The 7,031-nt window shown below is 40.8% G+C and overlaps 1 protein-coding gene across 1 annotated transcript in view; it reads right to left on the bottom strand.

The window, feature by feature from the left end:
• Positions 1 to 4,282: 4,282 nt before the first annotated feature.
• MBTPS2 (membrane bound transcription factor peptidase, site 2) overlaps positions 4,283 to 7,031 on the bottom strand; it is an 85,199-nt gene continuing 82,450 nt past the window's right edge. Inside the window, exon 12 of the transcript XR_002098978.1 lies at positions 4,283 to 4,606. The gene's annotated coding sequence lies outside the window, so the exon portion shown is untranslated. The remainder of the gene's footprint in view (positions 4,607 to 7,031) is intronic.

Below are 7,031 nucleotides of genomic sequence, written 5' to 3'. Positions count from 1 at the left end.
TAAGGGGGAATTAGTTAATTTCAGAGCAGCTCTCCCCCATCATTTTCAAAGTTTCACTACGAAACTGACTAGTTCCCAATGATTTCAAGAGTTCTAATAGCTGCCCTGACAGTTCTGTGTTCTTCATGAGTACGCGTGCATTTTTTGAGAGAGTGCATGGATTCATAGATGCATAGATTCATAAATGTTAGGGGCTGGAAGGGACCTCACAAGATCATTGGATCCAGCCCCCCTGCACTTGGGCAAGAAAGACTGCTGGGGTTGGACGACCCCAGCCAGGTGGGTGTCAAGATGCTTTTTGACGATAGCTAGTGTGGGTGACTGCACTTTGAGAAGTACCGTCAGTCCCCAAGCTATACAATTAAACAGAGCACACTGTGAAACAAAGTCCTTTACTTTAAAAATATACAAAGCTAATTTTAATCTGGATTTTCATCACTAATCATCTTAAATTTCTAATTTTAGAAAGCATCCTCAGAACATATTTGTCACAAAGAATTATACACTTTAAGCCTGGTTTCAAAAACAGGTCAAATGTCTTGACAAATTATTTATTTGCAATCAACATACATTTATTGTAAGTACGAAACAATACTTATTGTTTGTTCGGTGAATTGGGAGGAGGGACAAACAATATGTTATTCAAACAGAACAATGCTGGGTACATTTGTTAGTGTGCCTGCTTTGAATGTTTTCAGAATGCAACATGTTCTTAATCAATATTATGAACAATGCCCAGTGGAAACATTTGATCTAAAAGTCAGACATCCCACAGTTGTCAGCCAGCATCAGAAAACAGGATGTGTAAAGAGGAAAAAGTTTTAAACAAAAAATATTCCACAGATTAGGTGCAAATTATAAACTTTTTGTACACCTAAACCTTAAACAGAGGTTGTAGAAAGACACCGGGGACTTAAAACAATTATTTAAAGAGCGTGCTAAAGAGTAAATCAGATTTCTGATGCAATTATTTGGATATCAAGTGTTACACAGTGAGCAAACTATTGCTTTTAAACTTCATATTAGCTCAGTAGTATAGATGGAAATGTACGGCCATGCCTGTCCTTTTGTGGTACTTCAGGAATGGAAGTTGAAAAATTGCCCCAAATGAACATCTGAGGACAAAAAAGAAAACCTTAATAGGCGTGGCTCTGCCATCTGCTCTCCACATGTTGTTAACAGGGTGCCCAAGAGATGGAGGCATAGTCTGGGTGTTCTGGCAGTCCCTGGATCATACATAGTTCCCATGCTATTTTGGCTGCACGTTGTCTCTAGTCCACATTAACATGTGTGCCACATCCTGGTCAAATTATTAAAGAACTGATGGCTTTATACATGGTGACATATATGCAGAACAGGATATAACACAGAAAAACTACCACTATTGATTTACCTGAACTAGACCAAACTGCCTTACAAGAAACAGAATAAAATTGAGACAGAATTGATTAGGATCAGTTAGTTTGAGCTCACATACACAGAACAAATACTTTACAAATACGTATTCATTTTTGGATCGATATCACAACAACAACAACTATATACTGGCAGGTTCATTTCCACAGATGACATTTTTTTGCATCTGATTGTCATTTGGTCTGTATGGTAAGTTGCCAGTCTGTGTTCCCCTCCAACAAGCTGTGCAGCAGGTTGCTGTGCACAGTGCTCTGAATGGGCTAATTAGCATCCCTTATTGACAAGGTCCATTTCTCTGGTCCAAGCTAACTAGCCCGCCCACATGGAGGCATCTACATGGCTTCATCTTAAAAGGTAGCCACCCCAGAGTTGTATAGTGTGTTTGAGGGCAGTGTTGGCAAGGGATTGTAAATTTACCATGTAGATATGGTCTAGTGAAGTCATGTAATTCACATGAAAACTGTGCAGGTTGTTGAAACGGTTTCATAGGGTAATAGGCACTCTTTCCCATACAAGGGCTAAATATTGCACAGTACTCAGAAAAATGCTGGGATAATTGGATCGTAAGCACTGGTGTATTTTTGCTCAAATTAAATCAGCAAATCAGATAGGTCACCACAGAGCTGAAACTCTGACTGCCACAGGCCAGCCCTCTGTTGGGAATGCTGTTATAACAGTACACTATCTTCTCCCATCTTCTGTTTCTGTAAATCCTATCAGTGTTTAAAATAATACACCCTCACTCAGACAACTGCAGATTCTTATTTTTTCAATGGGCCCAATATTGGCCCGTACTTTAAGTGAAGCCTCGTAAACAGAAGGAGGTTATTAACAAGCCCAAATTTCCCTAGACAAGACTGATCTTAAAGCTGTATCTTTTCCAGTCACATTATGCAGCTCATTCAGCTGTGGTTACATGGGCATGTGAGTTTTATTGCATAAAGAAAAATCCATATGGTTCAATTGTGGGAGAAGAACAAGTTACAAGTTTAAAATTCCAGAAAAAGCCAGTGATTTTTATACACCACAAATCTGAAGTTATGGAGGACTGATAAGTGATAACTTATTTCTAAACAGATGAAGAATGACATATACAGTGTATACACATGCATTCACAAAAAAGTCATTATAGGCAATAGTATTTTGCAGTATTGATAATTTTTTGGTGCACAGATAAAATATAGTTAGCCATGATATCATCATTAAAGGGCTGAGTGAAGAGATTTCAGTGCTAAGCTGCGTATTTTTCAATGATTTCTATGAAACTTTAATATAAAGCTTTCCCAGAGAAATCCACATTTAACTTTAAAGGAAGTCAGCCCATTTTATTTGCCAACATAGCATAAAGCATTTAAGACTTTACAGATAAGTTCAAGTAAGACCAACCTAGAACATGTCTGAAAATTAGACATTTCTTTTTCCTCATCTGATGGGGATATACATTTATACAGAAAAAGATTAGCAAAAGTACCTATACAGAAATCAAAATTTGTCTTTTACACTAACTTAATCGCGTGCTGTAAATCAATGGCTTATCTGGGGTGCCACGGTGGCAGCAGCCAGATAAAACTGCTGCACTGTGCTTCCTCTGCATTAGGACTCTTTAATCGTTTGAAAGCAGGCAGCAAAGCAGCTTTATGCTGTGCGGTGCTTCCTGATTCAGCACTTCATGATGTAACTGTCCCATCTGCTTTTGTTTCTGGGAGGAGTGTAGGGGGCACTGGAACAGGTAGGGACAGGTTACACAGCAAGAGGCATCTCCTGCCTGCTTTCAGCTAATTAGAAAGCCCTAATGCAGAGGTAGTAGGCCCACATGGCACAGCCCTTCGCAGGCTGGCTATGCAGCAGGCATGTGGTATAGTTTCACCTAGAAGCAGCAGAACCCAGCTGAGAAGCACTGAGATAAACTGAGGCAGCAGCAACAGAAGTTCTCAGCCAAGGGAACTACGACATTCAAAAAGAGGAGGTGGGGTGCTGCAATCCTGAAAAGGCTGAGAAATATATTGCTACTATACATACATTAGTACTATCTAGAAAATCTTCACTTTAATCATCTTTGGAAACATACCAAAAACATGACGAGATTTCACATAAACAAAAAATTAAATGAAAACAAAAAGAATTCAGATGCAGTCTCTCTATATGTTACAAACTGCTCAAGAATTAAAGGAAAAATCCACATAAAAACTTGAGTGTCCCAATCCATTTTCTTCTAACTGCATCTTTTCCCACTACACAGACGCAACCAAAATCTAAAAAAGGAAGCTCTGTATACAGTTAGAGATGGTACTTCCTTACAAGCATTTATTTGCTGTGATAGTCATATCATAAGGAGGCTGAACAGGATGAGCAACAATTTGTTCATGGCCTGGTTAAGGCTATGCATTCCTTTTGCCCACAAGTAGCTACGTTGGACATCAACTTTTAAGCAAAGCTTACCACTGATTTTATTTTGCAGTCAAAGCTACTTTAGGATCCGGTTCAAAGCACCTGAACACAACTAAATCCAACCTTTCCTTATAAACTGTAGACTTCAATGAGACTTAGGTATGCTCTTAGACAAGCAGACACCTTTTGCTGAACGAGGATGGACTAAGTATCTACTTATCTTCATAGTTATGTGCTTTGCTAATTTGGGGTGTTTATAGACATGCTCTGGAAGTGCTGGGGGTGCTTTAATTAAAGTGCCCAGAGCATCATATGCTTTAGCCTCCCAGTGCCAGAAAATGGCGGTGGGAGTGCTTTAACTAAAGCTTATTGAACAAGATTTAATTAAAGCATCCCCACCAGCATTTTTCAGCATGGGACGCAGATACACAGTAACTACCACGCTCCAGCAGACTAGTCTGCTCCCTTGTACTGTAATTTCAGTGCATCAGAGCAGCCTCCCTGCACATGTATAAACACCCTTGGAGATTTAAAAATTTATTTTTCTGGCCCATTAGAAATGATGGGGCTTTTTACACAGTAAAGTTTACCCAGTGTGAGAAAAAGTGGCAGTCTGCCCTCAGTGAGCACCATGTGCAGTAGGATTACTTAGATTTATTTTCTTATGTATACAGTGCAAAAGCGGCATGTTAAGTGACCAATTACCTTGACAGCAAAGGAACGCAGTCATCAGCACCCCAGCACAAAGCTCTTAGCTGAGGATACGGAAATCTTTATATCTGTCCTCCTCTGCTCGCATAGACTGTTGGACAATATTTACAGTGAACAAAATTATGTATTTATCAAACTGAGTTTAAAACTTTACCCAGGGAATAGTTTTGAAGCTGCCACAGCAGTCACTACATTGAAAGAGAAAACAGTGCTGCAACTCTTGACGCATGCAAAATAGTGAGATCTGCGTGTAAACAAAAGAAGACCCAATTCCCTTCAATTTCAAAGTCAATCAGTTCTACTGAGTCATGGCTAGTGCCAATCAAAATATATTAGAATTATGACCAGAGAAACACCTGCAAGGTAAATTCAAAATATATGTACCTATGACAGGGAACAGACTCCACACTGGGCAGGAAGAAGAAACAGAGCTGCTATAAACTCAAGCAGCCCTACTCCACCACATCTGCAAAGAGTAAAAGAAAGGCCTTGAAAAGAAGGAGTACAGATCAGATAGCAACTGCTTGAATAAGCGAATAAACATATTCATAGCCCAGGGCCCAGTCCTGACAACCAGGAAGCTGTAGGGACAAGAGAGGCAGGGGATGGATCCAAGGAGTTAGCATCCACTCCTTGCCACTATGAGGGAAAGGAAACTGGATCTGACACAGGATGGCATTTCTTATAACTACTGAAAGCCTGTCTGAGGCCCCCTGCAGAAAGGAAAGCCTGCTGACAATTTCCATTAGTTTATTGTTTTAAGCCCCTTTAGGACATTGATAGACCTGCAAGGGGCAGAGTCACATAGGATCAGCCACAGAACTCTGTCTCCCTGACCTAGACCCAGATGATGACTGAAGTCCAGGTGAAGGTAGGGACTACTACATCACACCCCAGAAAGGAGCTTTAAGAGTCAAAGACCATGACAATACTTGTGGGATGTTAACAAGTTTTGCATCTTGTTAGTTTGACTGACATGTTCCCTCATCCAGTACCTACTTACATCATCTTAGAAGAAAAGTTTATTTTCTTTGTGCTACATCATTCCTAGAAACACACAGGGAATAATGAGAAAATATAGTGACACATCAATGATCAACTAGACATTAGAGTACATGAAGCAGAAATATTTTCCCTGATAAAAGTAAGTCAAATTCACTCAGATTTTGTGTTGGCACATAGACCAAGATTTTCAAAATGGACAAGCTCCCATGTTGGTACCTGAATGTTGGGAATGGTAAGATACTGAAAAAATGTTTGGCCCCCTCCTCCCCCTGAAATACCATTCAGAACAACGGCTACACAAACACGTAACCAGTGTCCTGACATGTGAAAACAAGGATCTGGTCTAGGTTCATTTAAAGAAACCAAAGCCAAACAGTAACAAAAGGCACTTTACACATACTCATATTCTTTTCTCTAATCAGTTAAGACCCCAGATCAATCTCAACAGAAGATTTTTAACTAAAATTAATACAGCCAAAATAAAACAACTCCTTGGGCAAGAGACAGCCAGTGAGATGCTATATATCACCCCTACTGTATACACAGCAGCACAGGATGAACACTAAACAATGACGATTTCATTGTTAAATACAACAGACTTAACATGAACAGAGACCTCAAATGAATTTTTCCAGGAACACACTACTTAACTCCTATTCTCACCCAGGCACTTAGCCTTGAAATGGACCTGAATGCCAGCTATGCTCCCTTGTCAGCCTACATCATCACTGGACTGACCAACACAGATTATAACATCCAGGGTTCAATTACCTGCTCCTCTACCAAGGGCTTTGTTACTCATTACACTTTAAGCTTCTCTAATGTTGATGGGTATCAGTGTTAACTGAAGTTTTAAAAAGTCACATTCAAGCTAAAAACCATCTCTCACTGTCCCCCACTTACACAGTTGTGACCTGCCACAAACGCTAGGGACAGACGTTATGCATAAACCAGTTTAAGTAATCAGAAACTGGTATAAACCTGTAACAGAACAGAAGCTCAGTGCACATAAACCAGTTTCAAAATGGCTGAAACTGGTTTAAGATAAACCTGGTTAAATCTAGTATCAGACTTAACTGATTTGGGTCAAACCGGTTTATGAAACTTTTGTTCCAGACCCCTTCCTAGTTTAAGTTAAACCAGAGTCTCCCAGCATCCCTTCCAGCCCTGGGCTGTGCTGTGCTGTCTGCTGTAGCAGAGAAGGGTTGTGGGGGGCAGGGGGAAGGAGGCAGGGCCTACCCCCCACCCCCTCCCAGGCAAACCCCGGCTGAGGTCTGGGGCCAGGAAGGGTGGGGAGTTAAACTTCCTCTCCCCCGACTACATAGCTGCCCTGCCCTGCTAAAAACTTATTGCTGGCTGTGACTGTGGACTACAAATCCCAAAGGCACCTGGAAGCAGGAAGAGGACGTGATGAGCAACCCTGCAGAGGCCTGCTAATGTGATTCTCCACTGCAAATCCCAGAGACCTCAGGGGCAGCAGGAAGAGGAAGCAAACACAGCCCATGTTGGCT

This window comes from Gavialis gangeticus, unplaced genomic scaffold, assembly GCF_001723915.1.
Source record: "Gavialis gangeticus isolate Ggan-Ray unplaced genomic scaffold, GavGan_comp1, whole genome shotgun sequence".
In the NCBI taxonomy this organism is placed as follows: Eukaryota; Metazoa; Chordata; order Crocodylia; family Gavialidae; genus Gavialis; species Gavialis gangeticus.
Note: the sequence above shows the minus strand (reverse complement) of the source record. Positions and strands in the feature narration are given on the sequence as shown.